This window comes from Electrophorus electricus, chromosome 2, assembly GCF_013358815.1.
Source record: "Electrophorus electricus isolate fEleEle1 chromosome 2, fEleEle1.pri, whole genome shotgun sequence".
Classification (NCBI taxonomy): domain Eukaryota; kingdom Metazoa; phylum Chordata; class Actinopteri; order Gymnotiformes; family Gymnotidae; genus Electrophorus; species Electrophorus electricus.
Genome location: NC_049536.1, coordinates 8,896,695 through 8,920,943, shown reverse-complemented (window position 1 = coordinate 8,920,943; position 24,249 = coordinate 8,896,695). Strand labels below are relative to the sequence as shown.

The following is a 24,249-nucleotide window of genomic DNA, read 5'->3' as shown; positions in this document are numbered from 1 at the left end:
GGAGCTGCCTGAGGCGTTGGTGGTGGAGTAGAAGTGCCTGAAGCGAGGGGTGCATAAGGATCATTGTCAAAAATGCAGAGATGGTTGAAAGAGTGGGCCATGGGAACAGTGAGATCCTTTTTGGCTGCTATGGTACTCGGCTGGTCAGCTTGTCTCTCAGTCCTGATCAGCATGATTATTCACTCCCCCCTCCCTCTCACACTCCTTCTTGCCTTGATCATAATCTTTCATTTCTGTTATCACTCCCTAGGCAGAGCAGAAGGTAATAGATAAATCCTGTTTTGTTCAAGCTCCTAGCTTGAAGCTGCTAGTGTATACAAATGACAGCAGTCAAATTTACAGAATGTGATTTAAAAAGTTGAAAAAAAAATGTAGATGCAATACAGATTTATAGTTTTATATAGGATAGCCCCTATTTACAATGCCACAGGATTAATATTGAAATGCTTGTATATTTAATACATTTTTATAAAAATATTTACAAATAATGTGGCACAGTGTTAAAAAATGTATTGTTGTCACTGCCAGCACCAGATGCAGCTATTGGAACTTTGCATCACTACACAGATCATGATGAAAATGAATCAGGTACTATTCTTACAAAGGCAGTGGTTTGCTACAACCATTATAAACTTGTGATTTATATGCTTAATTTTGAATGTGTGTGTGTGTGTGTGTGTGTGTGTGTGTGTGTGTGTGTATGTATGTATGTATGTATGTATGTATGTGTGTGTGTGTGTGTGTGTGTGTGTGTGTGTGTGTGTGTGTGTGTGTGTGTGTGTGTGTGTGAGGGGGGGGGGGGGGGGTCTCGGCAGCCCGAGGAAGGGGGGTAATATTCAACGCAGCGTGCAAAATCATTTTAGTGTACATAATCCTTATGGCATCACACCTGGGTCCCATCTGGGACGGAGATAGGTACCAGCTCGGATTTTTTCTGCCAATGCGGACTCCTGCCACACAGCCACGGCCACCTTCCGTTTGCGTAGCGTCGCTGCAGTCCCTGGCTGAACGGAGCGTGCGCGGAGAAGTGTTGCTCGGCATTTGAGCCGATAAGAGAGACGGAGGAAAGGAGTACCCGTCAGCAGAGTTCAGTGATACCGGGAATCCGATCAAAAGAGCAAGAGTAACATAGGAAGGAATCTGTTCCCTAATTAAGTGGGTAAGTACGGTGTGTTTGTCATTATTACAGAGTCTGAATCGCTTACAATGGTTAGTTTGGAGGTTATTATGAGGGAGCAGGTGCAAAGCTATCAGAAATACAAATGCGCATTCTCCGAGACAGTGACCATTTGGTCTCGGGGTGTGTATTTTCTCTTTAAACGTTCATGTTATTTTACTGTGTTTTGAATTGACGTGGATGTCGACGCTGTGGACACTTGAAGTGCAATTTCAGAGTTGTTTTCTAAGGCGTGTAACATCCATACAGTTGTCATGCGCCTTGTTAGAGCCAATGCTCTCATGATGAATATAATTAGATGCGTGACAGGAAACACTGGCTAGTCTGACTAAATCAATATTAAAATATGGGAGAATTCTTATGTACTTTAGGACACAACTTCTGGGTACTTATAAATTGTACGAACATCTGCAATGATATTGATTAGCGCTCACGTGATAAAAACAGGTGCACTCGAACATCTGTCACACGCATCCCGTGTAACTAGTCTCTTTTTGGGCGCACGCTACACTGATCTGAAACACCTGTTATTACTCATAATAGTATGCTGTCTTAATTTGCCCTGGACGATAGAGGTTGATTTCAAATCTCTCTCTCTCTCTCTCTCTCTCTCTCTCTCTCTCTCTCTCTCTCTCTCTCTCTCTCTCTATCTATCTATCTATCTATATATGAACACATTGTCGTATATTTATTTTACTGCAGCTCAGTATGTTACATAGTCTATAATCTATAGTAACAATGACAATTCATTCATAGTAATGAATATATCAGCAGTGACAGTGACTATAGGACTGCTCACTGTTAATAACATCTTATGACAAAGTAGGTCAATTTATTCATTCCTGAAGAAAAGAGAATATGTTCATTTTTATTTAAAATAATAGTACATTTTGTATTTTAGCACAACAATAGTGAATCACAGCCTACTGCTTTATATACCATTACTATGATACTAAACATCTATATTTTGTTCATTATATGTTTTATCCTTTATGTTTTTACATTTGTTTAAACTGAAGTAAAGAAAATTAACCATCAGTGTTATATCTAGTGCTTAATCAACCATTTATAATAATTATAATTTATATGAATAAACATCAGAGTCTTTGTATTTTTCCTCAGACATTAATTCTTCACCCAAACAAACGTTCCTGTGCAAAGAAGCATTCCCACCCTCCCCCATTAGTCTTCCTGAGTCAGTGCTTCATTCACAGAGTGACCCTCCCACACAAACTATGCACACCCATACACATGCCACACAATCATCCCACCGCACGCCATTATTGGGTCAAATCTCCCAAATAATACATTGTAAATGATGAGTGCCATGTTCTCAGATATCTCAGTAGAGATAGCTGAGCTTTTCCAACAGTTGCTGTTAATACTCTTGAAACAATAATACCCCTTATTTAAATTCAACTGTCAAAAAAGAAGACAGACAGCTTTCCAAGTTGTAGAATTATGAAATTTGGAGTTTTAAATTATTTTGAACTTGGAAAGAGGGAACTATCTGTTATTCTCAGTTAAGAAAATTTGTAGGGGATTAGGAGGATTTGCAGGGTGGTTCTTTATGACCCTAAACACTCTATCTAGTCAGTGTTGCAAACCCCCAGCTTGGCAGATGGGCAGAATAAGTAAAAAGGTTTGAAATGTGCTTAAAAGGCACTGGCCTACATGTGTGTCAGATAATGTGTGTGAGCAAGAGAGTGATTGTAAGAGACACGCCAGTCACGTGTAGTTTCCCAGATGCAGATGGCACAGGCGTCACTGTAGCCGTGGGATGGAAGATTGTACTCGCAGATCTGCCCCAAGAATGGCTTGCAGCCCATGGGAAAGAGCTGTGTTGTGGGAGGAAGACCCTCTGTGGCAGCTGGTTATGAATGTTGCTTATTCCACAGTGTGGGCTTGTGAGGCATGCTGGCTGTTCTACTGCCAAGCCAGGCAGGGTATCAGCGGTCTGTCGCCTGCCAGTCTCTGCCTCTCTTCTTAAAGAGTGAACAGTACAGCTTCTCCAAGCACTCTCAGACTGGCTAAGACTGCTGATATCATATCTGAGTCCCCTGTGGAATTGATCCAGTTGCAGAGGCCATAATGAGAGATATGCAGGTGGAAATGAGGGTGCCTCTTTATGGCTTCTCTCACAGGTAGTTTACTTTTGTAACAAATTTTGTTTTAAATACTCTTTTGACAATGTTGTGTTGTGTGGACATGAATCAATATACTGTTATGTAGCACCATGATAATAGGGAAGCTACATTCTCCAAAGCACAGTTTTGAAATATAATAATCTCACGTGATTATTACAAAATATTATTAAAATCTATGTCATGATAATGTTTGTGTAATGTGTAATGCTGCTGCTATGTTTGTGTAATGCTCACAGCATACATACACACATACCTACATTCACAGTTATATATACATGACTTCCCATGTACATGTATTCTATTTTCTGCACACTGCACGCACACACACACCCACACAAACACACAAACTGGACTGGCATGTCTATTGGATCAACATAAGTGATGTCAAGCAGGCAGTCATAATTAGGCTTTCACACTTGGTTTGATGTGAAGTCTAATGAGGATCAATGGCTTTCCAGAGAGCCAAAACCCTCTGCTGCTGTTTACATCTTGAAATAAATTTACACAGATGAATGCAGATGGATAGATCAGAATAACACTAACAAAAAGAGGAGATAAATGAATTGAACTCTTTAATCCCACTTTAATGCAACACAGCTGAAAACCTTAGCTTTGGAACAATCACTTCTCTTGCTCCCAGAAGATTTCTCATGTTGTAGTGTACGAGTGCTTTGTAGTCACTCAACATACATTAATTCCATATTTTTAATTTGATGTTGGTTTTTCGCAAGATATAATATGTGGTTGTTTAGAATTGTCTGAGTTGTTGTTGTTGTTGTTGTTAGAAATCTGGTGAATTCCTCACTGTAGCAGACCATTCTTATTGGAAAGGACTTTTAGCTCATGCCACTGGATAGCTTCACTGCTTGTGTTGCTTGTTATTTGTGACCTTGTGTCACTTGTAGTATTGTTATATTCTCCAAAAAAAACCTCTTGAGAGATGTGCCTTGGAAAGGAAGTTTTTCTGTTGAAGTGACATGTGATGGTAATTCTACAAGACATACAGAGCTCACCCTCCTGCCCCCCGACATTGCAGACTGGCTGGTTCACGCTGCATGATGTTAGGGCTTGTAGCAGACCAAAGCGCCACCCAGCCACGATTAAGCCCCATGTCTCATTTGATAGAATGAACCTCGCCATGAGGGGATGCATATTTCATAAGCTCCTGCCTGTTGGCCTGTCAACACCAAAGATCACTTGCTGCCAGATTAAAAGAATGGTCAGAACATTTCAGGTCGTGGTTTGCTGTGGCTATCTTTGTTAGCACCACCCACAGACACATTAGAGGGTTTCATTTCTACACATGGGCAGATGAGAGTTTTTAAGATGAAGCAGACTGGGCTTTTACTATAGGCCTTCATGAAAATGGAATGTATGGTATTCAGGCGCTGGTCGAAAGGTTTATAGATCTCTATGAAAGTTGCTATCCACAAAAGTTGAAGTGGTTTGTTGGCAGTTCTTGGAAAATAAGAGCAGTAGGCAAAAGCATAGGAATCATGTACTTCAACGGGACGTTTAAATGGGTGGGCAGTGGGGAGGGATTGGCAAGGACAAAGGAGGCCTCTTTTCTCCTTCTCTTCTGGTGGACTGTTGTTCTCGCTTCTTTCTGGTGAAGAGGGGCTAGTAACACGGGGGCAGGGGGGGAGGGACAGAGATGCATCACAAAAGGAGCTGTAGAATGTTTCTCCTCCAGGGCTTCTCAGGCTGCCTGGCTGCACTCTGACCAACCTCTGGGTGACAGATGTTTGAGAAAAGATTTCCAGTGGTGGAGGTCAGAGCGGCAAAGGCGCTCTTTACTCCCTTTACAACAACAAAAGGAGTAAGAGAGAGAGAGAGAGAGAGAGAGAGAGAGAGAGAGAGAGGATGAGGATGAGGATGGAGGAGCAGAGGAGAAAATGTGATGAGTGAGCTACAGAGAGTCTGAGGTGAGGATTAATCACAGAAGCTAGAAAAGTAAAGGAAGGAAAATGTTTGTTCTCCGTGTTCTTTGTGTTCAAGCCATTTTCAATTTTTAAAGACTTGACACAGACAGGCACCTTCGGTGAGAACCATTTGAGGTACATCTTCATGACTTCTCCCATTTGCTTGTAGTCTCCCATCCCCTCTACTTTCTTCTGTTGTCTCACTGGTCATCAAAGTACATAACACAATTGTTATTCCAATTCTCAGGCAGGAGTTTTAAACAGCAGTAAGAAATTAATCCAAAAGCTTTTCAGTGCTCAGAGAGCACAGCATTATTTTCATAGCTATTCTGTATTGGAATAGGTTACTTTCTGGCCTGCTACACACCTGTTGCACAATGCTGCTCAACATGCCATTACAGAGGTCTGGCCCATGTTCACAAAGCATCTGAAAGGAGCTGAACTTTCTGGGTCAGCCTGCTTTTAAGGACATGATTAGTAAGGCCAGTGAGGTCATGGAAGAACCTGATTTACAATTAGCACTCCTATTCCTTAGTGCACACAGCACCAGTTCAATGATCATTGCAGTGTCGATAAGTACTGATATGAACAGCTCTTTGAACATTTTGTCTTGCATTTAGGATTGAGTCATTTTGCACATTTTGCAAAACAGTGCACTGTGTATCACTAATACCCAAATTTATATGTTAAGCTGATTTTGTTTGAACTGCAGTGTATGTGATTGCAAATAATGATTAGATGCAAATAATGATTAGATGCACTTGGGCAGATTTGGCCAGCGGACAGACTGAAGCAATGGGGTAGATCACCGATTACAGATGGTATGAGATAGCATGGGGTGAATATTGTAGAGCATCCAGTAGCAATGAGCATTATGCATATCTAGTTCAGGTCTCTAAGCATGAGTGCATACATCTTCATATGTAGCCTGCTCTGTGTTTGCCTGCATTTAGAAATATGTGTGTGAGTTTTGAGCCATCTTTGTAAGAGTGAGGGATTCTTAATCCTGTGCGGTTAATAGTTGGAGTCTCCACTCCTTTCACGGAGGCACTGATTGGCTGTAGCCAATCAGCTTTTCCTCCTATCAGCTCTAACACAGTTCAGAGACTGCCAGTGGAACATTATATTCGAACAGACTAAAAAAAGACTAGGTAGGGACTGTTAGCATGAGACAGCCTAACTTGTCCTAACTTTATAATGATCAATGTTGTAATGTAATCTTTCAAAATGAAGGAAAGAAGGAATGAATGAGTGAATGAATGAATGAATGAATTGGTTAATGAAAATTACTGTTTCAATATTGAATACAATATTGTGTTTTGTGTTTTTATCCTGTTTATCCTGCCCAGGCTGTGTGTTATTTAAAAGCATAATCTACCCCACACCCCCACCCCCATCCCATGATCTTTCTCTCTGCTTAGAAATGATTAGAGAAGATTGAGGTCAAAAACCCATTATAATCATAATATTAACACAGCACAAAAAATACCATTCCCCATCCATTAACTACCAATCATAGGGAAGAGAGGGGTCACATGGAGAGAGACATTCAAACAGTCCAATCAGGAAGTGTGTCAGGACAATGAAGCTTAGAGAGGTTAGCTGGGAGCCTAATTCAGTCTGTCAGCTATGACAAATTCAGCTTTTTTGGCAAGTGCTGAGAGCCATTTACACTCTTGGCAGATGTAGCCATTTTCACTGATACTTGGTCAGCTTTGCCTGTCCAAATTCAGACCTTAGCTATTTGGAGTAGAACAGGAAGCTTGGTCTTGAATCACCAAAACCTTTACTAACATGTACAGTAATATGCTATGAAATATAAAAATGTTCTGTGGGAGATTGTAATTTGTTTCCTTTGCTGAGCTAAGGCCTAAAACAAAAGTGAACACCTCCTCCCCAACATATAATTAACACCCACAATATTTTCTCTTCCTTCAAAGTAGAATATTTGGAAATAAAGCTTTTAATGAAATGAAGAACAAAAGAGCCTGAGAAACTGGCGTCCTTCCCTCTTCATTCATTTGCATTTGGCAGCCTTGGGCTGTGCAGCTGAATTCAGTCTGACCTCTTTAACTGCTAACCTCATTGTGGAGGTCCCCCTTCTTTCTCTGTCTGTCTGTCTACTTTCTCTGTTCCGTAGGTGACACCACTTCAGATAATATCTACATCTATATTCCTGCAGTGCGAGGAACTGTTTAAAAATGAGGTTGTACATTACTGGTCATGGGTCAGTTTGTTCACATGCTCTTTTTTTTTTTTTTTTTTTTTTTTTTTTTTTTGCAATAATTTGGCATATTGTTGAAAAACATATATCCAGAATTATGAAAACTGTAACTATTGCAGCTCATTATAGACAAGCCATTAGAAACAGTTCTTACAGTTTTTATTTAAATATTCCTGGCTAACTCGTAATCCTTTTAAGAACTTGCAGTCTGTAACTGTCTGTATTTCTGAGTTGTACAAATACTTGTAAAATACAAGTACAAGTACTTGTAAAAATACTTGTAGTCACATAGTAGGTTTGAAATAATCTCTTATACAGTTAATCTAGATACAGTTTTAAGTTTTCTGGTTTTAGGCATGCTTGGTTGTATTTCATCCTCTGGGGAAAATATGTCTGGTCATCAAGTTGTGAAAAGTGAATGCAGTTGTTTCATTATCTGTCAGGCAATTCCTTTTGTGTATTTGTACAGCATCAGTGCGTATGGGAGTGTGTGTATGTGTGGACATCCATAACAATTTGTCTAACTGTCTGGCTGTCAATATTTCATTTTCTAAGTCTTATCCATTGAACAGCTTTCCCCACCCTCTGTTCTGTTTAAACATAGTCAGGGATTATGAAACATTTGCTGAAAAAAAAGCATAGTAACTCCTCTTGAGTAACTTCAGGAGGGAGTAATGCCTCTGTCTTATAGTCAGTACTTTGTTTCATAATATGTTGATGTTTGTCAGATGTACATGCCTTCAGACTCCACCGTAATTTGCTTCCTATGAGGGGGGCAGATTCAGAGTTGCTAGAAGGCCCAAGACAGAGAAATATGAAATTGATTCAACACTTTCAAAAGTTTTACAAATGTGTTCCGACCTGTCAGACCCAAATGCCAATGTCATGACATCACTCTTTTTGGCAGGATAATGGCTAAGAAATAGACACAAGTAGCATAAAAAAAACAATACTTACCAGCCTCATGAAGAAAGAGAATCCTTCATACTCACATGGATAAATACTTATTAGATTAAATATAAACACATACAGCACGTGAACTAGAATTGTAACATAAATTCTTATATATTATTGTATATATAAAAAATCTCTTAGGCTAAATTTCCACCAAAAGACACTATAACCCTGATGGTATATATGCTGCTGAGTTCTGTTCAGCTTTGTTCACTCTGCTCAAAAATCACATCAGTTTTTAAAGCTAAACAGCTTGAAAGATCCACATAGGTGGAGTTCTGAATTAATGTGGCTCCTAAAATGCCCTTATAACTGAGCAGTGAGTGATAGCTAAATGATAACTATAATTTATGAGACATGTCATGGATTAGTTGTGTTTACATTTGTTAATTCACTCAAAAACACTCAAACAAACAAAGTTATGTTGCTTAAAAAGAAGCCTATGTGAATCCTTGAAACTCATGTTAAGTCAGATACATTATGTGGATTTTAAAACTTCCAGGCAGGACATAAATCCTCGTTGACATCAAAGTCCCACGGCTATCCATGTAGTGTTTCCTTTGTTGAATCACACAGGCCTTTCTCTCTCAGGGGATTCCTTATATGGGGCCAGGGGAAGAGTGGTCCCTGGTACTATAGATCCAATTTGCTATTATCCTCCCTGTGGAAAGGATGTGGTCATGCACACCATTCTCAGTGTAACCAGAGATGGGCAGTTTTGTTATGTGGAAACACAAACCTTCACCTTATTGGATGAGCAGAACTTGAGAGCCTCTCTTCTCCAGTTAAGTAGCCCATAGATTTATCCTGTGTGCCCACACAATTAATGAATCAGAATGTTAGTTCTGGCTCCAGAATCTATTTTAGAACTGCTCTTTGAGGTGAGTAATGAGTGATACTTGTTTTCTCTGGTGTAATGGTACAAATGGTTCAATATAGCTAGCAGCAGTCTAACACCTCATAAAAAAGATTTGTTTTTTGAATAATGAAAAGTGCATGACGTATGAAAATAGACAATGTACTGACTTTTTTTGTCTATCACTGGACAAGACTCATATGTTGTCCATTTTGATACTTGAAAGAACTCCTTGTTCAAAATCATGGTTTGGTTAAACCATAAAGAGATGTCCCTCACTGGATTCTTCATGGTGGAAAAAAATCCAATTAAGTTCTGGGCGCCAGCAGTCAGACTAGCCATCAAGATTATCTATCCCCCAAAACCCTAAAATCAGACCTGTGACCGTGAGATAAATCTACTTCCTTGATCTCGCCATAAACCTACCAGAAATTTTAGAAACAAAAACAAAAAATAACTGCCTTTACCCTACCAAATAACCTGCCTGACCTAAATCCATCATTGCCAGGAGCAGGAAACTCCTGGCAATGTTGAGGATGAGAATATCAGTAATTGACCTGGGCAAACTTTGATTTACCAGAAGACATGCCTGAAAGGAGGGACCACTTGGAAAAGGGAGGCTGTGTTTCAAACTGGGTTGTGGATATTTTCTTCTGTGTGTGTGTGGTCAGTATAACATACTCCAAATGCAAATCTTACTCCATCTCTTTTCTATGAGAGTGACAAGGATGACTGTCTTCTAGTGACTATGTTCTGTATGTTTGGGGTGATAAGCCCTTTGGACCAGACATTTTCTTCCACCACCCAGACCTATGATACTGACCCCAGCCCACCACTTCCTGCTATATAACTTCAGTCTTTGCTGCTACCTACAAACATTTCAAAGTGTCCACATCAAGAGCTGCCCTCTCACGTAGTCTGTAGGCAAGAGGCTCTTTGATCTGATTTTGAGTAGAACGGAAAGTGGCAAAGCATGGATATCAAGGAGGTAGTGATTCATTGTTCAGAACAGTGTTTCCCTGTTTGTCTCCAAGAGTCACACCCAACAAAGAAATGTATAAAAAAATTGAGACTGGTGCAGATTTACTGCCTTTTTATATTTTTTGCAGTTAACTCCATGAAAAGTTCAGTCAGTGTCTTTTCTAAAATAAATTACATGTAATTGTAAGATTATTTGGGACATTAAAGCTACACTATGTAAGACTGAGAGATTAGTGACCACTCTAATGGAAATATGTAGTTGCATGAAATGTCCAGAAGAACATTTTGTAATGTGGGTTGTGCTACATTCCATTTGCTCAAGCAATTATCGATTGTGAATGCATTCACATTTAAGGAGTATTCAAAAAGAACTTGATCCAAAGTCAATAATGGAAATCATATACTTATCAGTAAAAAGTTGAATTTGCATTTGAGATCATTCAAATAGATGCACAGATACACAGGAGAATAAATACTGTCATATTCATTAATTATTGGGTTAAACCTTAGATATAAGAGTTTCTGGTGACAATGTACCTCTTTAACAAGGTTGCTAACATTTATATAATGAGCTGTTTAGCTAGGGCAATGTACTGTTCTTTAGAAAGCTATGCCAAAACAGTATATATTTGCTGTGTTTTGAAACTAGATAATTCACAATACATCCTCAGAGGACATTTCCAAGAATTCTTATGGAGTTATTTTTTAATACTCCTTCAACAGGAATGCACTTGCAATCATCAGATAAATCTGCTCAGGGAAACAGAATGCAGCACAACTCACATTACAAAATGTTCTTCTGCACATTTCGATGAATTGCATATTTCCATCAGAGAGGTCGCCAATTCCTCAAATATTGAAATAGTTGAGCTTTAGGTAATACTGTTATCAAACCAAGTTTGCTGTGTCAGAGTTTCCAATCCTCCATGTGGAATATTAAAAAAGGGCAGAGCACTACAAGATTCCAGAAGAGAAACCTCCCACCCTACATTGCTACCACAACCTGAAAAAAGAGGAAACACTGTAAGTTTGAGGGAGCTTATATTAGCTCAAAAGTATTAAACAACACTTCTTCAATAAACTTTAAAATAACCCTTTAAAGAGCATGTTTATTATGCAACTGTTTCAGTGACCTTTGGCTTTATAGACTTTATCCTCTGAGTGATTTTAAAAGCAGTAAATGAAAGTAAACACTGCACGCATTCATTTTGCTTTTCTCTCTTGGTTCAAAGACTTGGTTTCCCAGGATGTAGCCTTTAGCAAAAGTTTAATGGTGCTGTTAATCTTATATGTAGCCACAGGTTCAGGTTAGTGCTAAGGAAATGGTGCTGAGTTGGTGACAAAGATGTACCCTTAGACTTAGTGAGGCATGCTGTGCCACACTTGTTTTGATGACAATAAAATATGGGTCTCTCTTTCAGGGTATAGACAGACAATACTATAACCACAGGAACGCTAGAGCCAGTTTTGCCACAATGTTCCAAATTCAGATCTATTGTTGTCAAAAGTGTGAACCGTAAAATGGGGCAGAAGACATGGATGAGAAGGATGACATCAAACAAGATTTACATTCAAATATTTATATTTGGTATAGTTGTTGCAATGGCCTCTTTCATAAAGGCTACAACTGTAAACAAATTGTTAGTAAATGAAACAAACTAGAAACTGCTAAATATTTTTTAAATCATCATTTGTTTCAGAAAGAGACACCATGGACTCATTCTGACTTTATTCAACACTATATACATTTGTTGGATTCCTTAATATCCAAGTTCTCCAAAGGTCAGCTGTACTTTATGTTGTTACCCTCAGTTACCTGCACATCTGCTAAAGCATTATGACTGTTTTGCCATGTAATAAAACTGCACAGAAAAAACTCCAATTTTGGATTAACATCTATTGTTTTTATAAATCCAGCTGGACACAAATGAACACTGTAAGAGGTAATTAAACACTGGGGTTCTTGCTGTGTAATATGCTACCCCCTCAGATTCTAGTTAATTACCAGAGGAATCATATACAGCCAGAGAAATCAGCAGGCTGTGCTGGACTCTGGCTCCTCAGAATTGAAACTGGGTAACCCTGCTATACATAAAGGAATATTCTTTTTCTGATAATTAATCTGAAGAACCTGAGGCTATTGAATCAAGCAATTTCAACGTAATGGTCCAAATACTTCAGGAATATACTGTATGCTGTTTGAGTGTTAATCAAAAATTGCATTTATGAGTATGTATTTAGGACCGATACGCAGTATTGACATGTAGAGTAAAAATGGTAAGTCCAAATTCAAAATATTTGGAGAGTTGTTTGCACCTGGCCCCTCCTACTCAGAATCGGACACACGGGAGTTGCCAGGTTGAGGACACGCAATCTACACAAACAAGCACCAGACGAGCGCAATATTAACTGGCAAATGAAGGCGAGACTTACACTATGCTAGCATACTGCTCTTGTTGTAGCTTGGTGCAGTTATGAAGTGCCTCACTGGTGTCAAATGAAGCCATATTTAGCTAGATTGTAAGTTACACACAACATTTTACATTGTTTCACTTAAATATCTAACGTTGCCTGGCTAGGTTAGGTAGTTGGCTTTCTAACGGTAGCGAAATCTGAGCAGTGTTCAGTCACAAAACTGAATAACCTCTTCAAAAACAGGTACTAGCAATATGGGTTCTGTTAGATACCATAAATAGCCATTGGCTAAGATGGGCATAAGTAGAGTAACTTGATTGCGCGTCAGAATTCATTCAAGGCATCGAGTAATCGCTTTCGTAAATGCGAGTCAATTTAGAGTCATGCGTGCGATTTCTGTCATATAGTCCTGTCACCATGGTTGTTGCCGATGCAATAAACAGCCATGGCACATCCGCTCTTCCGGTGTAGCATTAGCCCGCACTAATCGGGATCACATCTAGAGTCTATATACAAGTACACAGTGAAAAGAAATAACGCTCCTCCAGGACCATGATGCAACACAAAAGAAGAACACAAGTGCAAACAAAAAATATGAAATTACAGTAATCAGGATGACATACAGGACAACACCGACCAGTTCACAGCACGGAGTAAAGTGGATGGATGTAGATAGCTAGCTACCATACTGTGACATTTTAGTAGTCACAGAGGTAACAGCCTTGACAACAATATAAGAACACAGTATTTGTTAAATGGAATATAATATTTGTCAAATATTTGTTGAAATACTTCACCAGCTGTGTCTCAAATACCCGACTTGATAACCCAGTTGCACACGGACCAAAGAGTATAAATGTGACTACTGAAATGTTGATTTTTTTTTTTTATGCTCATATAGTAGCTGGGATAAGTTAGATAGCCTTTACTGAAGCTCATTTCTTATCTGTTCAGAAAAAAAAAAAAAAGCCAGCTAGCCAATTTGGCGTCTGTCTTCTGGGCATGATAGATACTGGATACTGGAGGTTGCTGTGGTTCTAACCAATTTGCACTGATGTTGTGTGATGTCTCCCCCTGCCATATGCCTTTCTAGTTTTTTTCAGTTTCCTGATTTGTTGGGTCTGTTCTTATGCTATTACCCTTCCACCAAGAGTACATTTGGATGGCTTATGCTAGAACATTCTGTTTATTCTTCTATCTTCTACTTTGCTTGTGCACCTCTTCAGGTGGGCAGCCAGAGCTGTTATTAATTTTGTCTTGGCAGTTTCCAAGGCCTCAGGTATGGACATCTTATTGTAGTTCTCAGGTACCTTCATTATGCCTGTATGCATTTCTGATAGCTGGCTGATTTCTCTCTGTGTTGCCTGTATCTTGGTTATCTTGGCCTCCAACCTCCTTCTCCATGGAGGATATTGCTCCTTTATGATGTTTGTCTTGGCTACAAGATTAACATAATCAAGGAGCAGTATCCTCCATGGAGTATCACTCAAGTACCACTGTTGCTGTGGGGTATATCACCTGGTTGGTCTCAGTGATGGTCACAGCAGTGATCGTCTGTAAAGCGACATACATATCTTCCAGCAGCCTTTCTGGTACTCCACTTGGTCTTGGTAATCTGTTATGTCTTGGAAATCTGTCCAGTTTAGCCATGATCTTCAATCTCAGGTCAGCAGCTCTGGTGTTGACCTTGGTGCATGGACTCCCTGGGTCTTGGCTCCTTGGCTTGGTGTGGGGATGATGATATCTCCTCTCTGACCTGTCACCCTGGCCAATTGCCATCATTCCAAGTATAACTGTGCTCTCCCTTTTCATCTGGTAGCCTACTAACACTGTAAAAATATAAAATATAGAACCACCCAAAGTTTGATGAACTGAGGCATTTTAAATGCAAGTGATGCAAAATGGAAAAGACTAATGCATTTTCGGGATCCATTATGATGAAAAATCCTTTTCTCTTCACAAATATGTAATGGCTTTGCCTCTGTCTGGCCTTTTGCACAGGGACTTGATTCATATGTTTATGAAGTTGCAAATAATAGAGAGGGCAAATTTAGGAATGCTTCTTTAGCATGTATGGATGTCACAGAGTTTGACTGATATGTTGACACCTCTTTCTGTTGGAAAGCATGAAGTAGTAGATTTTCAGCTCTTTTACATAAAAACATTTGCATGCATCAATTAATGAGTTAACTAACTGGTAATGTGTGGAGCAAGTCAAATATTTGACTTTGCTACAAAAGTGTAAAGCCTAAAAGGTTATTAACATTACATTAACTCAGAAACAAATTTTCAGAAAAGAATTATATTAATATAGATCTAACAAGTTGAAACAGTACTTTGTTAATATATATATATATATATATATTTTCAATTCTAGAACTGGCTGCCTCAACTGTGTTTTATTCATTCAGTATACATTTACATTTATGGCATTTGTCTGTTTTGATCAAAATTTATCTGTTTTTATCCAAAGTAACTTACAATGATCATTGAATACAACTTGAGCAATTGAGGGTTAAAGGCCTTGCTCAAGGGCCCAACAGTGGGAACCTTCTAATTACAAGTTGAGTACTTTAACTACTGAGTTTTCACTGCCCAATAATAAGCCTCAGAGTTTCGGTGGAATTTGCTTTTATTTAGTGCTTCGCCAAATCAAATGGTATTCTGTGGTTTTCAATTGAAAACCTCAAAGTACACTACTAATATAAAGTGGTTCTTGCATTCTGAAGTTGCACAGGACCAATGAGACTATAATATTATGTTCATTCAAGTTGTTTGCAGAGGTTTATGCCACAACACAACCTTAACATATTCAATTCTAAAAGGGGCACTGCTCGAGCAGAGAGCAAATTCTTATCGAGTTTATTTACTGTCACCAGCGCTACCCACCCTGACTTTAGCACATCAGCTCAAGAGAAAATTCATCCATGGAAATTCATCCAAATCATTAAATCACAGACCAGCTGAAGATGGTATGCAAATTTCTTGAGTCACTTGTGCCACTCCCTGTCCCCTACATTAATAGAAATGGAAAATGGCTTAGTTTACATGAACAATAAAGTGAATGAAAAAGTGTTTCACCATGTTGTGTGCATAAATGAGGATGTTACAATTAAAATAGCATTCAGATCTAAACACACAACACAATTCTTATATGATGGTGGAAATGTTCAGTCAAATATGTTTTGCAGTTATGCTATGTTTATTAAGCTGTAAATATGGAAGCTAATTTAGGAATTGCACTTCATAGTATTCCATTTCATGTAATAACATATAATCTATCTTTAACTAAATAGTTTATATTTTGTGTTGTGAAAGTCCATTGCATTAGTATGAGCTTGAGGAAGCCTGATTGGCTCATTAAGTGGAGGAACAGTGGGGCAGTTAAGTGGCTTAAATGTCTCATTCTGCTCTCTTTTCCATTACTGACATCCATTTCCAAAATAAAATTCACCACTCAGCAGATCGCATATTGGGATGAAAGGAAACCCTGAATAGTAATTTCAGTCTATCAGTGAGGAATTTATCGGTATCAGGAAAATGTCAAAACATTTTTTATTATGACCATACTCAGCAATTTTGTGATTTTTAAACAATTTAGTCTAAATCAGAGGTACGGAACCTTTACATAATAGTTATGGGCTCTTTGGTGCCTCAATTATAAAGTTAGATTTTAAAAGCACAGAAAGACTTTGTGGCACACTACAATACAAAGCAGCTATGTATTCAGAAGCAGATTTTTTTTGGATGAATCTATTTATGTTTTTGTATATGATTATCCTATGGATTTAAGATAAGTATAAACTGTCCCAATAATTTTGTCAAGAAATGGGATGTTACATCCCTACAGTTACAAATCACTGGGAGACAAGATTCTCTGTTATTTTGAGATATATGGATAGCTGTTTGAATTGCTGTTTTGAAACTATGTCCATACATTCTATAATGAAAGACAATATTATAGACAATATTCAGGATGTCAGTTGATAATTAGTTAAAAACCTCATTGAAATGTTGGTGGATAAATGGTCAAGAGGGCAGCTTAAAGAATTCAAGCAGAATATAATATTACGTTTTTAGATTGATTGCTGAATAAGTTGACTTTATGCTTATTACATACCTGAGTGATGGAAGAGTTACCTAATCAGAGTGTTACTTTCAATTTTTATAACAGTCATTTTGTTGGAAATAAATGGAGATAACTCATTGCATTTATTCAATACCAATACTAAGGGAATCTTGTTTTTCTGTGGAGCAACACTATTGATACATTTAGTAAGTCTAGATCTAAAGTTCTCAACTAAATTACAGAATTATGATATGAAAGAAGTGAAGGAGAGCATAAGGTCCTTGAAAGTCTCTACAGCATCAGCATTAAAATAGGTCTTACAACAGTCTTCAGTGGTTAATGCAATAGTCTGTGAGACCATGACATCTAATTTATTTGAGATAACCAGGTCTAGCATATGGCCTTGATCTATCTTGTGGGCTGATACATGCTATTTAAGATTAAAATAGTTCAGTATCCTGGTAAAAATCGTATTAAAAATGTAAATGGCAGAAGTGACGAATGTAAGAATTCTATTTTTGTCAACCCACATCTCCATCAGAATCATTTCATGATTAGCAATGAGTGACTTATTGGGCAGTGATCAGACTTAATCACAGTATATATTTGTTTGACTTACATTTACAGAATTTGGCTGACACTTTTATCCAAAGCAAATTACAATTATGATTGATACCAATACCAAGTCAAGTACCTTAACCACTGAGCTACAACTACCACTTGCTTGTTTGACATTTACTATATTGCATAGCAATTAAATCATAAAAACCCGACCTGTTTGATTGACATTTTTATATGCTTAAAATAAACAGATATACATGTCATAGGCTACTACTAATATTACTGACTGTAGTCCAAATGGGTCTGTGGCATCCCCTTTCTTGGTGTTGGCTATTAAATAGATATCCTGCTGGGAGCTGAAGACTTCTATACGTAGAGTGTTATACTACTCTATTGTATACTTTGCTTCACCAAAAAAAGGGAGAGTATAGGGTGTGTCTGAGCCAAACATGGTTTAGAATGACCAGACCCCCTCTTTTCTCCGCGTCATGGTCAAAGTCTCAGCAACCACCTCCCTTTCATATTCACTTCTGGATGGGACAATGCTGTTTTACGATGCTATAAGTCAGGATTTGCACCACAACACCACAGTGTATGGGGTGTGTCAGTAAAGAATTTACCATAAGAAAAGGGACTATCACCATGCATGCATGTCACTGTGTGAGGCTTCCCAGAACTCTCACCCATTAATACACATTTTGACCCTTCAATTGATGGGTTTGGATAGGTATTGTATTTCTTGCCCCTTGATGATTGGCTCGGTCTGACAGTTATTGTGTTTCACTTTGGATGATTGGTCAGTGTAGACAGTGCATAAAGAGGAAGCATGGTTTTAGTAAATTCCTGTGAGGTTACAGTGAGGCAGAGACAGGAACATCGTCACTGGCATTCACATTAAATTGTGAGTTGCTGGTCTCAACAGAGAATTGAGAGAATTCAAAGGCAAGCATTTCCACTGCCCAGCACATTACCCTTACTCTTTGGAACTGAGAAAAGACATGAGAAAATAATTTTCATACTCTTCTACGAAAGCTTAAGCAATGAGCACAACTTGGTTGAAAAGCTAAAAATACAAGACACAAGGACAGAACCACTCACTGCAAAACTGGCCAATAGTTCAATCAATGGCTGCATGCACCATAAGTGCTACTGTATTTTTGAAAAGGAGCAGCTGCTCCTTCAGGCTTAAAGCTGGCAGCTGGGAGAGGATATGTCAGGCATTAACAAAAGCCTGTAGTATAGGGAAGCACTCAAGTAAACCCCACTATGTGAAATACTCAGACAAAATTTTTTTTCTTGACCTTTACTTAAATACAAAGGGGCCAATTAGTAGTTTTGTTCTAAACAATTATCGAAAGAAAGGAAAGTTTTAAGGAAGTTAAACAAGCCATGACACAAGAACCCTTGTAGATGTATTTTTGACCAATCACACAAATGGGTGGATGGGGTCTCTCGTGATCACCCTCCTTTGTCTTGAGGCAAGCCTAAATTGAGAATGTTCAAGAACATTGTTCCAGATATTTTATTGGATTAACCTAATGTTTAATAGATAATTTCCTTTTCTTCTTATATTCCCTTCAATTGAATAACATTTAACTGGTGATCATAAGACTCTTGGTTGTGGTAAGCCAATCAGTCTAACTGAACAGGACCGTTCCAACTTTGACTTTCTTAGCAGGTACAGGATGTGGGGTCAGTCTTCCCCATTCATTCTGGCACAGAAGCTCCTCCCTGATGTCTGACTTGGCCTTAATAATGCCACAAGATAGATGAGATGGCCATTTAAGGAGCTTGCACTTCATAAGGTCCTACAAAGACATGATTTATCCATATTCTCCAAATTAGTGTTTGGGTATTTGTATTGAGCAATATGTAAAATGCCTATGTATTTGGATAACTTAGCACATAAGCTTTCAGTGTGTTTATTTGTTTGAGTATATAACTTGAACTAAACGTCATTGTGTTTTTCAAGATCAATCAAGTAAACAGATCCTATTGGTTCTCTTACTCAAACTCTTCTCACCTTTAACTCCAAACCTCAGTGTGATTTATTTGCAATACCTGATTCATCTAGGAATTGGCTATTTTTGGCTTATAAATGAAGGTCTTGGAACAGAGATGCAGGTTGTCTTTTCAGTTTTCTCTCTGGAGGGTGGAGAAGGGAGTAGAGAGAGCTGAGAGCTGTGCACCAATGAGCACATGGCTCTCATACCAGCGAGACTCTACCACTGTGTATTTGGGCCTGATGAAAGAGCGATTTGAAAGTGCTCTTGTCTTCTAAACCATCCAGCTGGAGAGCGTTTATATTAAGAGAACGAGAGAAGCCTTCCTGCATGATGTGTTGACTCATTAGACTTGATGAATCTATGCATTTTTATTTTTTCACATCAGTGCTATTAGGCATATTCATTCATAACATTCATAATAGTTCTGCATAAATCAGTTTTTTATGGAATGTGAGTCTAAAAAATATGTAGTTTTGTTTTGTTTTTTTACAGAAATGCTACTGTAGGTGTAAGATCCTGAAGCCTGGATGCTAATAAGCAGTATGTATTGATATGTATTTGCATGTCTAGTGGTATTGAATCCAATAATATTTATTAAGAGAAATATAATGCTATTTTAACACTTCATGCTCCTTTAAGATGTTGTAACATTGTACAATTAATCATTTGTTGTAGATATTCAATTTGTTAGCAGTTTTCAGTACAAAAAGAACATAAATCTGTTCAGCTACATACATTTTCAGAGAAATTGCATACTGTCCACTAGCTCAATGGGAGTTTGATGGGTAGAATGCACTTTCTCACTCTGAAAGTGAAAGGATGGTGTGAACACTGTGAGTAGAGTCCCATTGTTCTAGGGGGAGTGATTTTTATTCAGCACACAGCAGTAAAATGTTGAAAATTACTATGCTGGGGAAGAAATTTCCTTTCCATTGAAAAGAGACATGCATCATAATGCAAGAGTACTTCCTTTACTGCCTTTATTCTACACTTTGCATTTATATTAACAACTTGCATTGTCATTAGCTAATTTTGGGAATCCCTTGCTTACACAAACAAGCATTCTTGAAATAAATATTTATTAAATTCAGAATTCCATTTATGCAGTTCAGCGCATGAGCAATAAAAACACAGTGACTCTTGCAGCCAAGAGTGTCTGTTGTACCCAGCAGTAGCCAACTGACATCAATCTTTCTACAGTTCTTCGTGCCTCAGAAAATGCCTCTCCTTTCTCCACAATTAACAATGAGGGTAAAGGCATTGACAAGCTATCAGATATCTTGTTCCAGGCTTCTCAAAATGGATAAATAACAACTAAGGAGGAATCATTTTGACAGTTCTAAAAATAGTTTATGTCACACTACTCTCACTGTGCTGGGCTCCAGGATCTACCACTCTATAGCAGCACTACTGTTTTGCAAGAGAATCAGACAAGGGGAGCTTACTATAGTTAGCTGTTTGGGAATTTGGCTATTAACGCTGCTTGTTGGTGTTCAACATTGCTGCTTCATAGCCATTTCTCAGCAAAGAACCTTGAACTCAGCAGACATGGTATACGATACAGCATCACGTTTTATTTATGGCATCACCTTTCATCATTCAGAAGAGATCAGTGAAATCAGTGTGATCATATGAAGATTTGGCCAGTTGCTTTCCTTTTTCAACCTCTTTTTTTTCCAGATTTGTCCTTTATTTGTCATTGTCAAGGTAGTAATGAGAAGGAATAAATTATAAATGCATTTTAGCTCAGTCTAACAGGAGAGTGGGACAGCAGCACATCTGTCTGGATGAGCAGAACACTTCCTTAATCAATAATTAAATGTCACAGAGCCTGCTTCCACTCTCACAGCATGCATGCGCACGCACATTCACCCACTCACCCACCCACACAAACAGTCCAGACCAGTGTACTGTGCACAGTTTTGCCTGCCTGAGCACCCTGCAGCACGGCTAGCCGTGTGTCATGCTGCTATGTGTGGGTGGTACCAGCATAATGTCTGTGTGCTGTCACCTGGAATCTCAGGGAAACTGCACGGCTCTGTTTTTTTCTTAAAGTGCAGTGGGACATTAACTTTTAACTTCTGAAGCTACCAACAGGCCTCTGACAACTGAGTTGAGCAGATACAGGTCAAGAGCTCTGGATAGCCTGCCATAGGTTATGATCTAATTACCTGATCACAGATAGCCAGCTGGCAAACCCATTAGAGAATAAGAGGTTCCCTCTCACTCTCAGTGCAGTAAGTTACCTTGAACCCACTATCTGCTAGTGAACAGGACCAGAGACAGCTGGTCACATTTTTCATCTGATTCACTTCTCCTTGCCTTTTTATAATGCCTCTTTAACACAACTGGTAATTCACTGTTTTTCACCCTACAAGTTTATAACACCTCCCTTGATGCATCAGTTAACACAACTCATAAGTTATCATGGGACATAGACTTTTTTCCAGTCTACACATCACAGGCAATGAAAAGTCCATCTGTAAGAAAACTAAGTTAGGATAAAACACATACTGTAAAATACATCAGATATTTTTCTCTTAGTAAATAATTGTGAACATTAGGTTATGATCTTTGGGACTGAAAAAATGATATTAAGAATATATTATAAATCTAATATATTAGAATATAAATAATACATTCATTTAGAACACTTTACAAGACAAAAAATAAAGCAATCAGGAGCAATAGATAGCAAGGTGACCCCCTAATGACTGTACATCTATGGCTTTTTTTTTTTAGCATTTTACTCACAGTCAGGCAGATGATGCAACATTGCTAGTTAACTATGTCTTCACATGTCACATCTTGGCTCAAAGTACTATTGCCATGGGGGCTGCCAAGGAACAGGTGGCATGAGAGCTGAACTCCTGACCTTGTTGTAGAATGTGCAGTGTGTGTGTGAAAGAGAGTGTGCTCTAGAAAGATATATGCCTTTGTAACAAAGATGCTACACACACAGTGGTGTAGGGATGTACAGCGCTTGCAGTGCAGGGGGGGTGGGGGTACTGGAACTATGGGGAGGTGATTGTAAATTAAAAATAATACAAATAAAAAAGACCCTCAACCTTGCCTCTTGCAGTGGGGCCCCAGACTTTTAAGCTACACCAATGCATGCGCACACAGACATACACACACACACACACACTGTATCTCTCTCTCTCTGTCACTCGTTCTTTCTTTCTGTCTCACACACATCCACACATTGTGTGTGGAGATGTAAGTGAATATAAGGTCTCCTAGGCCTTTGTGAGTGGCTATGGTACTGTAACAGTGGAAGTTCAGCTGCTTGTGCAGCCAGTACAGGATCTCACAGGTTAGCAGGGATAATGGAGAGTGTGGGTGTGATGCAGCAGACCTTGATCTCAGAGAAAATGAGCGACTGAGAGGGCAGAAATAAACGAGGCTTGGGGTGTGTCTACAGGTGCACTTTTTGTTCAGTGTGTGCATGTGTGTGTTGTGTGTGCTTACGTGCATGGCTTTATGCATACGTGTGTGCAAGCAATTTTCTGGACTGATGATTTGCACAGAGCCTTTATGACATTGTGTTCCAGCCACATATTCTCCGGGGGACAGACTTAGCTGTCTCACCCCTGTGGACAGTTCAGCGGCCTTGCATAGTGTGGAGGAGCTGCATGAGTGACTGGGTCTCATGGGATATTTACTAATGAAAGGTTCACAGATTTGTGGAGCTACACTATCTGACAGAGCTTGAGGGAAGGGTGTGTGTATGTGTGTGTGTGGGAGTGGGGTGGGGTAGGGTGAGGGAGAGAAAGACAGAGAGGGAGAGAGAGCTCAAAGGCCATGGTTCACAAATACAAAACTACACTTGCCCTCATACTTGTGTTATATTTGATGCAGCGGGAATGTAAGTCGGTTCTTAATGATTAACACTCCTCTACCACAAGATCGCTGGCTGGTATACTGTCCTATCTTTCACAGAGCTGCCATACTGCGCCCCTGCTGCCCTAATGGTAAAAATGTGCTAGGAACATCTTGGCTGTCAGGAGTGGGTCACCAACAATAAAGAATGCATACCGTCTACATTTGTACATGTGTTGTGGGCCAGTGCACCTGCATTTGGTTTATATCTCCATGGGGAAATGCTACCTAAAGATTAAAGCCCCAACTTCATGTTTTTCCCCTTTATTGTTTGATCACTGTGTGATTGCATTTTTGTGTATGTGCGTGCATACCTGTGTTATTCATATTCACTTGTAGACATGGCAGCAGAAACAGTGCTAACTTTTTTCTCCTGTTTATTAGATGACATTTGTGTCTGTTTGCTTGAGTGCTATGACCTGGCATTGAGAACCAGAGAGCAGTTTGACCTAAATGAGAGCAGTGATCACAGCAGTGAAACTCATTAAATCAGCTGTTGTCAACCAGGCCTTTCATGGCTGTGAAGAACTGTGCAATGTACTTGCATTGTCACGTACATCCAATAAAGTTCATTCTGTGTGCAGTAATCGGTGTCATTCAATTCATGTACATGCATAAATGAGTGCTTGCCTTGCTGTCCAGAGGAATATTTGTTTAAAAATGTCAACTGAGTTGCATCACAGGTGCAGCATTCAGCATGTATCTACTGATTTCTAGAACTTCATCATGATTTCTTGAGATGATTTGAGTCCAGCATTTACAATGTGAAGTTAACACATTCATTAGTGTAAAAATCTTTAAGTGCTACTCTATGTTACCATCCATTAATCTCAGCATGATACAGCGTCACCTGTGTAGTTATAAGACTTTTACCCATCCTAGGGGTGTCAGTTTGGTGATCTGAGTCCATATTTGAGGCTAGGAAGTGAATGACCCTAGTAAAGAACAGCAGACTAATTAAGGCAGTACGAGTTTCTGCTGTCATCATTCTGATGAAGTGAAAAGGCTATAAATGGAATCAAACACAGTGGAACAGAGTAATGGCACAGATAGCC

The 24,249-nt window shown here is 38.9% G+C and overlaps 1 protein-coding gene across 15 annotated transcripts in view; it reads left to right on the top strand.

Annotated features, from left to right (window-relative positions):
* The first annotated feature begins 1,000 nt into the window (after positions 1–1,000).
* Positions 1,001–24,249, top strand: part of LOC113571807 (neuronal cell adhesion molecule-like) — a 70,148-nt gene continuing 46,899 nt past the window's right edge. For 10 of the 15 annotated variants that reach the window (XM_035535293.1, XM_035535321.1, XM_035535302.1 and 7 more), the window contains exon 1: positions 1,002–1,159. The gene's annotated coding sequence lies outside the window, so the exon portion shown is untranslated. Of the gene's footprint in view, positions 1,160–24,249 lie in introns of all 15 variants that reach the window. The other 5 variants (XM_035535254.1, XM_035535258.1, XM_035535271.1 and 2 more) reach the window with 1 other exon arrangement.